Here is a 10,851-nt window from a genome sequence, read left to right as displayed (position 1 = left end):
CCCTTCATCCATAACCAAGCGGGGGAAAAAGTGGAAACTCACGAGGAAATTGAGGAAGTGCTCCTCAATCACTTTCAACAGGTCCATCAAGAGCAAAGAGAAGATCGGCAACAGGCCATTAGCAAAATCATCCGCAATGTTCCAAAGCTCATTACGGAGGAACACAATGAACTCCTAATGCGCCCCATTCTACCCCAGGAAGTGGATGAGGCAATGAAGCAACTCAAAGAAGGTAAGGCCCCTGGCCCAGATGGATTTACTACTACTTTCTTTCACTCCTTCTGGGACATGATCAAGGAGGAGGTCTGGCAGATTGTCGAAGAATCCAGAGCTACGCGCTGGCTTCTGCCCTCTCTTAACTCCACCTTCATCACTCTCATCCCCAAGGAGGAGGACTCCATCACCCCTGACAAATTCAGGCCTATTGCCTTGTGCAATGTCATTTACAAAGTTATATCAAAAGTCATTGCAAATCGGCTCAAACCCCTCCTTCCAGGGCTCATCTCTCCAGAGCAATCAGGGTATGTGGAAGGTCGTCAAATCATGGATGGCATTCTTCTCACTCATGAGATCATTCACTCTCTCAAGTGCTCAAAGCAAGCAGGTATGCTTCTTAAATTAGACCTTTCCAAGGCCTTTGACAAACTAAGTTGGAACTATATTCATCATATGTTAAAAGCTTTTGGTTTCTGCGCCGCTTGGGTCCGATGGATCATGAGCCTAATATCCTCCACTCACTTTTCAATTCTTGTGAATGGCCTTCCCTCCCGCCCCTTCAAACCCTCAAGGGGTATCCGGCAAGGGGACCCCCTCTCCCCCTTTCTCTTTGTTCTTATGGCTGAAGGGTTAGGGCGCCACATTAAACAAGCGCTCCATTCTCATCAGATCAAAGGCATCTCCGTGCACAACTCTTCGGCCACCTCCCATCAGCAGTTCGTTGATGATACCATGCTTTTTGGTTATCCCTCTGTTCAAGAAGCCACCCATCTTAAATCCCTCCTCCAAGACTTCTCGGAAGCCTCTGGTACGCATATCAACTATGCTAAATCACAGGTCTTCTTCTTTCATACTCCACCTTCGGTCAAAACTGCTGTAACTCGCATCCTGGGCTTCCCTTCTGCCTCCCTCCCCTCCAAGTATCTTGGCGCTCCCCTCACGGCATCAGCGATCAAGCAACCAGCTTGGCGCTCCCTTCTTGAGAAACTTGATAACCGTCTCAACCTCTGGACCTACAGATCTCTCAACTTAGCCAGTCGAGCTATTCTAATCAAGTCAGTCTTGCAGGCTATGCCGTTGTACTTGTTCTCTATTCTAGCAGCGCCAAAATGGGTTCTAAAAAGGATTAGAAACTTGCAGCGTAATTTTCTTTGGAGCAGCTCTGCCACCAATCATAAATGGGCTCTGGTTAAATGGTCCAATGTATGCATGCCCAAAGACAAGGGAGGCATTGGCCTAAGAGACCCTGAGTACAACAATTCTATTATGAATGCCAAGATCTCGTGGCAATGGATCACCAACCCAGATAAGCCATGGGTCAAAATATGGACGGCCAAATATGCAGGAAATAGACCTCAAGAAGAACTCATCAAATTCACTCCTACCAAAAGAGGATCTCTTATATGGAACTCTGCCAAGAAGCACTATCAGTTAATTCAAAAGCATAGCTTCTGGGAAATTAGGAATGGACGCACTGCAAGGTTTTGGACTGATGCTTGGAACCAAATGCCCAAACTCCAAAACACTCTTCACCCTTCTCTGATCCCAGACAGGCAGGAGCAACTACAGGAAAAAGTGTACCAATTCTGGACGCTGGAGGTGGATCACGGTTTTAGAAAATGGAAACAAAGCAACCAAATTCTCAACAACACAGATGCGTGGAAGGAAGAAGAGCTGAGGATTGAGCTCAGGAAAAGAAGTATAAGGCAGGATAATGGAGGGGATATCCTCAGATGGGGATACCAACCTAAGGGATCCTACTCTACTTCAGAAGCCTACAAAGTGATCAACAGCATCCCCACACCTCCTGACCCTTTGTGGAGCAAGATATGGGAGCTTGGTCCCTGGCCAAAAATCTCCCATTTCCTTTGGCTGGTAGGACATCAAAAGATACTCACTTGGGATAAGCTCAGAAAGCGCAACTTTCATGGCCCTTCGATCTGTCATAACTACCTTCAAAGTGAGGAAACTCTACAGCACCTCTTGGATACCTGCCCTTTAGCTAATCAACTGTGGAACAAAGTCAGTTTCAGATGCCAAAAACGATGCAGAGGGGAAAACGACATTATCAACTCGATTAGACAATGGCCAAAGCATCCTTACAAAAGCAAACTCCTTAACCATTTATGGAGCATCATCCCGGGGATCGTCCTTTGCAATGTCTGGAAGGAAAGAAACTAGCGCATATTCAAAAACAAACGATCTCTTTCTGAAGAAACCTGGAACAAGATACACAGGAACATTCAAGAGACAATGGCGCTTCAAGTATGGACCAAGGAAGATCTCCCATCCACTGACATTGAAAATAACATCCTGGAAAATTGGCAGCTGCAGTTACCTCAAGACACGTTCAAGAATAGCACACCAATTAGCGACTCCCTGGACAACTGCCATTGGAAGGCCCCACCTAAAAACTCATACAAGTTGAATTTTGATGGGGCCTCCAAAGGCAATCCAGGAGCAGCTGGATTTGGGGGTATTCTGAGGGACCATGAAGGCACACCTATGCAAATTTACTTTGGGAACATGGGGTGGGACTCCAACAACTCAGCAGAGCTGGAAGGGCTATGGCAGGGTCTTCTGCAAGCCTGGAATCTCAACCTTCAACCCCTGATTGTGGAAGGCGACTCCCAGATTCTCATCAATATGGCCATTCGGATACAGAATGGCTCGCAAGCAAGGAAAGTGGCACCCAGTTGGAGACTAGAAGTAAGGCTAAATGACATTGCACAAAAGCTAAGCAACAACAGAGCCATTTCCTTTACTCATACTAAAAGAGAAGGCAACAAAATTGTAGACCTCCTAGCCAACATTGGAGTTCAAAGCGAGCACCCACTTCTATTCGGAGGTACGAATATCATTCCTAACAGGCACCAGCTTCAGGAATGTGAAGGCCTGATCCATGGAGAGACTATCTCCCCGGATGCGGGTGTCATCAAGCTTGGACATGGGGAGCCACATGCCCTGCATGTGACGCCACGTGAGGATCAAGGCTCATTAAGGCACCTCGCCGCCGAGAAGCCAACCCAGGATATGCACTGCGCGGTCTTGAATGCGAGCGTAGGGAGTAATGGAGAACCTGCAGAAGGTATTCAATGCGGACAAAGCTCGAGGGAATGTCAGCTGGCTTAAGAGGGAAGGAATGTCGATTTTCTGGGCTCAGAACGCCGAACCAGCGACGTGGAGTTGGGAAGGAAAGTGTGGCGATTTTGATGCTAAGGAGGAAGGCATTCACTCAGGCAAGGATTGTGTCTGGATTGTTTATCCTGGGCTTAGTTATTGTGCAGTTGAGTTTGGCCTCAAACCAATTTGGGGCCAGCGCTCAACAAGGAGAGACCGCAACAAAACGAATTGGGGAGCAGCCGACGCCATGGTGCGACTGCGGGAAAGGCAGCCGTGTAGGAGAGGTACTGGGCGTGGAGAGCCCTCGCGTCCCCCTGCAGCAGATGTCCACCATCATTGTTGTTGCTGCTATTGCTACCGAAGAGCGGGAGCTACACCAATTCCAGCCAGTCAGTTCTTGGAGGCCGGTGGCTCCATTGACGGAGGGCCCATGCTTCCAGCATTTGGTTCTGTCATTTTCACCTTGGGCAGTTCGAGGGAGAATGCCGACATTAACGCTCATATCTCAGTCCTGTTCACAAAGAGACCGGAGGAGAACGAAGAAGGCACCCATTCTGTCTCAGCTGAGGCATCTCCAGGGAGCAAGAGGGAGAAAAGCCCAATGGTGCCGCCCTCAACTGCAGAGGGAAACTCAGAGACGGAGCTGCAGCAAGCCCCTACTCAATTGCAAGAGCAGGAGCTGCCGTCCACCGCGCAGGATCCCATGGCAGGCATCCCTGAGGGGCAAGGCTGGTGCAGAATCATTGAAGAAAAGCCTGAAGATTAAGTCTCGGAAGCGTTATCTGGCAAACATTGCTCTGCCTCAGGTCTGGTATGGGTTCGGGGTTGTGGTTGGTTTTGGGAGTTTGCTAATTATCTGTGTTTGTATATTTTCAGATAGTGTTCATGTTCAAGTCGTCTGTAGTCTGGGTAGTAATTCTGGCAAAGTCGGTTATATGTCTTTTTGTTGGATGCCCCTGTGCGGGTTGTTTGGTTTTTATCTGGGAACAACTCTTTGTTATATGTTTTGGTACAGTTTGGAGGTGCTGCCCCTGCGAGGGCGAATTTTGAGTCATGTAAAGCAACCCAGGAAGCCACAATCGGCTCTGGGCAGCATGTTTTTCTGAATGTAATGCTCACCTGTACATAATAAAATAGTTAGTTAGTTTTGCAGAGAAAAAAAAAATATTAATATTAATATTAATATTGTTAATAATAATAATAATAAATATTATAATAATAATAATAGTAATATAATAATAATAATTATTAATTAAATAATAATTATAATAATAATAATAATAATATAATAATAATAATAATAATAATAATAATATAATAATAAGTTTATTATAATTACAATATTATAATAATGATTAATATTAATTATGATTATTATATATCATTAATTCGAATTATTATTAAATTATAATTCTAATTATTATTATCATTTATAATAATAAGAATAATTAATAATATAGGTAATATTAATAATAACTATCATATTATATTAAAAGTAACTAATTACTAAAAGATTATTATTAATTAATTTAAATATTAATAAAATTTTAATTATAATGATCAATCTTTAAAAAAAAAAATTAATTAAAAAATTAATTAATTAATTAAAATAATTTGTAACAGCCGACTCTCATCACCAGATATTGAGAGCCGACCCTCATCTCATTTTACTCTCCTCATTACTATTTAATCTCTCAGCTAAGCTCTTCTTCTATCAAGCATTCAAGTTGTCCTGATGATGGATCCCAGTTGGGATTCGAAACGTTGGCATAAAAAGTTTCTTACTGTGGATTCTCCGAAAACTAAATCGAATACATTATACTAGTTCTTCACCTTCTCATCTTTTGTTGTAGACATTAATGAAGATCCCCAATTAAAACCGACCCTTTCACAATTATGTCTGCACACTCTCTTGGCATCATATCCATGAAAGTCCTTAGTTGTGAAGCACAAGAATATAACCCTTATATTTCTGCAATTGTTTCCTTGTGACTCTTTAGTTCATACAATCTGATCCTCATAGGGAAGTTGGGAAAAGCATGGGCCAAGGGGATTTCTTCTTTCTGTGAAGAACTCCTGACAACCCTTTGTCCAACTGATATGCTACCTCTTGCAAGAGCACTTTATTGGTCACAAATCACGGCTTGATATGAAGGGAGATCTCAAAACCAAATCATATCATGTATATACCCTCAGGCACTGCAAACCAATCTATGATATCCTGCAGTGAATCCTTCACCCGATCGATCATGCAAGGAGGATTGATCTCATATATCATATAGAATATGTTGTAGACATTGATGAAAATCCCCAATTAAAGCCAATCCTTTCACACTTCTTCCTGCACACTCTCTTGGGATCATATCCATGGAAGTCCTTAATTGTGAAGTGCAAGCAATCTAACTCTTGTATTTCTACACTTTCTACCTTGTGGCTCTTTAATTCATACAATTCGATCCTCAAAGGGAAGCTGGGCCAAGCACGAGCCAAGGGGATTTCTTCCTTCTGTGAATAACTCCTGAAAAAACTTTGTCCAGATGATATGCTACCTCTTACAAGACCACTATATTGGTCACAAATTGTGGCAAGAGATGAAGGGAGATCTGACAACCAAAGCATATCAGGTATATACCCTTAGTTACTGCAAACCAATATGCAATATCTTGCATTGACTCCTTCACTCGATTGATCATGCAAGGAGGATCGATCTCGTATATCATATAGAATATGACTGCAAATAAGTGCTCTACCAATATGTTGTATGTAACTCTAAATACTGATTCTGACAACACTACGCAGTTAACGTAAACTGGAAACTTGTTCTCCTTGGCATGGCACAACCTCCATTTTTGTCTTATTCTAATGGTTTTGGGAGTCGTTACAATACGGAGATACAAATTCCATATATTATACAGTTTGAAAACTATATTAAAACCAAAATTGGGCTTTAAAACCATATTAAAGAAAAATCAGGCATCCATGGGTTTTGAACCCAAAATCCCCCCAACAAAAACTTAACATGCTATGCCAACAATTGTGCCAACCAAACACTTTGTCTTATTCACCCTCACACTTTGTTATAAAATGCCATTCAAATGGTTTAAAGTGAACCATGGAGAATACATGAGAGATGAGGGTGCAAGTATGCCAATGAAGTCATGAATCTCAAGAAGATTATAGGAATATTGCTAGAGCATGTGTTACAAAATATTCTAAAGAATATTGTCTGTGAGGAATCTTTAAGATTTCTTGGAGGTTGATTTTTGATGGTGTCAAAATTATGTTGAGTTTATACTCATTTGAACTAGTTTTTTGCAAGGATTCTATGGCACAATCCATTTTATGATTTGAGCATCAAATGTTTTGTCCATGTCCAAAAGATAATCTTGTGAGGAATCTAAAATATTCTTGGGTAGTCTAGATTTGACTGAGGTAGAAAGGGGTCATGTTTATACCCAAATTTCATAGTTTTTCATAGGGAACAAAATGGCACATGGTATTTCTTCATCCAAGTGGTCGATTTTTAGGCCGTCCCTATACTTGGAGGTATAAGGTGTATTTTCCATGTTTTCATTTGATTTTTGCTAAGATGATTTGATTTTGAGATCCATGTATGTGACATTGTGAGAGGATCCTTGGATGCCAATTTATGTGAGAGTTTAATATTTTTTCATGATGAAGGAGATCTTATATGAGTGAGATTTCTTATAGAAGAATGTCTTGCGGAGGGACATGCCACTCTAGTTAAGGGAGTTATTCCTTGTATTGACAAACAACACATCGTGTACTCATCATAATCTTGCAGAAACTAATGAAGTGACCTCTCCACTCTTGACATCAGGACCAAAGACATAGCCCACACTGGACAAACTCCGTTATCATATTATGTTTATGGTTGTTCATGATTATTTATTCTTGTTTAATGTTGATGGTTTGCTAAAATCTTGATAGAATGTGCATTGCTCATGATTTCACAAACAAATGTAAGCAATAGTAAAAGGTCCTGTATGATGCGTATTTTTATTTGAAAGCATTCACAAAAATATCCTGGATCAAGAGGTATTAGAGCGGTCATAATTTTTTTTTGGGGATTGCGAATTGAGCATGTAACAAGAAGGAAAATGGAGGATCACAAAGATATATGAGTCCTTCTACAATATGGAAAGCATGGTACATACATTGTATGCAAATTATGAGAAGAAAATGGAAAAAGAGTAAATGGAGAAAGAGAGAGGAGAGGATGATGCTCCATCTCCATCTTAAGCTGAATATTATTCTTCTTTATCTTCTTCTCATCATTCAAATGAAGATTTCAACAAAAGCCTTCAAGCGAAGAATGTTGAATTCGGGAAACTTCTACAAGAAGCAAAAGAGGAGAAGAAGAGACTGCAACTTCAATTACGACCCACATAAGAGGCCTTGGAAACATTGAAGTGCAATGGAGGATCAACAAATCTATTATCACCTGCTTCAGAGGTAAAATGTGTTGATAATTATTCAGTTTCATTTTCACACAATGATGATAATTTGGGTGATTATGAAAAGAACACTATACTCATTGATTTAAGATTAATGAAGAATATGGGATATGAAGGCAAGGGTCTAGGAGCTACTGGCCAAGGAATGACTCAACCAATGGAGGCTATACAAAGACCTCAATTTGCAGGATTGGGATACATTGAAGGAGAGTGTTTGAAGGTAGTAGAAGCTTCCAAGCCATTGTTGAAGCCATTGAAGAAAAAGGATGCTGAAAACACATCAAAATATTCCTGTGACAATGAGAATTGTAGGAGAGGAGTTAAGGCAATCTCTCATTTCCAAGCTCACACCAGAAACAACCAAGGAAGGTGTAAAAGGTCTCATTATGCGAGTTTTCCTTTTGCTTATAAGAATATTATTAATGGTGAACAATATTTGTGGCATAGAAGACCATGTACTTTTTATGGCTTGTATAACCATGTTGGTGCCAAGTGTTAGAAGAGAATGGCAGAAAGGAAAAGAATAAGAAATGTAAACCCTTCTCCAGATCAAGTATGTTATGAATATAATTCATAACAAATAACATAAATATAAATAATGTAAACAATAAAAATAAAAATAATGATTATTTTAAATAGTCATTAAGTTTAGTGAAAAGGCATGTCTAAAATACATGATCAGTCATGAAAGGACACCTACCTAGGTATATATGCAGGCCCTCATTGTATCATTCAACATCCTTGTACATTATATATATGTATATTAATAAATTGTTATTACAAACACATTTTGTGTATTTTTATGTTAAAGTCAACAAACTATACGTTTTGTTTCTTGAGTGGTATCATAGCCATGCGATTCTTTGAACATTATCCACTGCAAAATATTCCATTTCGTTTACATCCTAAAGTTATTGAGAAGCTAATTAAATTCAAGAAAAGCTCCAGCAATGGGAAAAATCATATGTAGAAGTTACAACATGTTTAAAGGAATTCGATAATAAGGAAGATAATAGTGATGGTGAAATGAAACAAGATGAAGCAGTAGGTGACTATAATGTTGAAAATTTCGATGACGCTGATATAGATCAAGATGAGGATCTAGAGGACTCTAGTCTTGATGTGGATGAGAATGATATAGATCAAGATGATGATCCAGATGAAGATAATGTGGAAGAAGACTATCTTGAGAAACAAGAAGATGAACAATATCATAAAAATGAGGAAGATGTTGAAGTAGACATTCATGATGATGGAGAGGAAATTTTTAAAGGGGGCACAGAGAGGATGACGATAAAGGTAAGCGGGAAGATACACAGAGTTGATGGAATGGAGATCAACTACTGAGAATTCAGAGATAAATATATGAATGCCAATGAACCAGTGCTCCTCACCGGACTCATGGATGATTGGAGGGCTTGCCACAATTCGGGTTCCCCTGATGGCCAACCCAATCTCTCATTATTCTCCCTAAATTTCTCTAAATCTTGAGTTCAAGTTGCAGATTGTAACACAAATGAATTCACGGACCAGAAGAGATTGGAGATGATTGTTGTTGAATACATCGAATACTGGCACAATATCAATTGTAGATTTTATGACACAAACTGTGATGAGAACATAAATTACTCATCATTGCTTTATTTTAAGGATTGGTATTCTATAAACGAATATCTTGATTACAATGCTTACACGACAACATTTTTCTTAGATGATTGGCTCAACTTATACCTTGATTATTACCGCATCCATGGAATTCAATGTGTTGATGAAGGTTGCAAATGTGACGTGCCGTGCTCATATTATCGCTTTGTATATATGGGCCCAAAAGGTACTTGGACTCCATTACATGCAAATGTCTTCAGGTCATATAGCTGGTCTGCAAATGTTTGTGGCAAAAAAGTCTGGCATTTTCTTTCACCCTCCCAGTCACATCTTTTGTATGACAGATACATGAAGCAAATTATCTATGATATTTATGGAGATGTCTCAGCAACACAATTCCCTGGATTTTTCGAGACATATTGGTTGGAGTGTATCCAAGAAAGGAATGAAATTATCTTCATACCAAGTGGTTGGTTTCATCAAGTAAAAAATGTGGAGGACACTATTTCAATAAACCACAACTGGTTCAACGCTTGCAATATTTCATGGGCGTGGAACCTCCTTGTAAAGGAATACAAAGAAACACAAGAATATATTGAAGACATAAGAAGCATAGCTGATGAATTTGAAAGCCTTTGTCAAAAAAAATTGGCAACTAATACACGGATGAACTTTGATGAATTTTTTGCCTTTATTAGTTGAATTTCTCTTGCGAATTTCACCGATCTCATTGATATCATGCATTCATGGGAAAGAAGATACAGCAGAAATGGCATGGAAGCTTCATAAATAGAGAAATTTCAACAGATTCTCTTTAATTTGGTATCCATTCGTAATGTTGCACAAAATATGGCATCCACTCATTACTTTGATGGCTATAGTAAATTGTGTAAATTTTATTTAGAAGATGTACCCAGGCTCTTTGTTGAAATGGGAAGGTCAAAGGATATTAATAATCATGACCTTGATGATGCCCTTGAGAAAAAATGTCATGTCTCACAGATTACAAATCTAAAAATCCCCAATTTCGACATTATTGATGAAGCAGATATCAAGACATTTGTCTCCGTATTTGAAGGATCATAGAACCCAAATTATGTGATTAATTCTAGCCTTGAAAACCATTATGTTCAAAGTAGATCACTGAATATGAAATATGGACTAACTACTACATTACTTGAAAATATTACATCTGAAGGTAAAGATGCTTCAAAAACTAATATTCCACCTAGATTTGGTTCCTGGTCACCTTGTGATCAACAAATAAAACCACAAGATCCCTAGCAGTCCTATCGATTCATATCAGTTTTAAAAAAAAATTATAGTCTACGAATGAGGATTTTCACTCCTTGGTCCCCGGTCTTCTCTTGATCGAGTCTGAATTTCTGCACCATAAGCATTTCACTTGTGCTCTTGCATACCTTATAAT

General features: G+C 39.5%; 1 pseudogene; it reads left to right on the top strand.

Annotated features, from left to right (window-relative positions):
* The first annotated feature begins 9,104 nt into the window (after window positions 1-9,104).
* LOC149161779 (arginine-specific demethylase JMJ20 pseudogene) lies at window positions 9,105-10,124 on the top strand (annotated as a pseudogene).
* Window positions 10,125-10,851: the final 727 nt, after the last annotated feature.

This window comes from Pinus tabuliformis, chromosome 5_2 (assembly GCF_031772625.1).
Source record: "Pinus tabuliformis cultivar Carrire ecotype Pingquan chromosome 5_2, CPIR1, whole genome shotgun sequence".
Lineage (NCBI taxonomy): Eukaryota > Viridiplantae > Streptophyta > Pinopsida > Pinales > Pinaceae > Pinus > Pinus tabuliformis.
The sequence above is the reverse complement of the archived record's forward strand: the minus strand, read 5'-3'. Positions and strand labels throughout refer to the sequence as shown.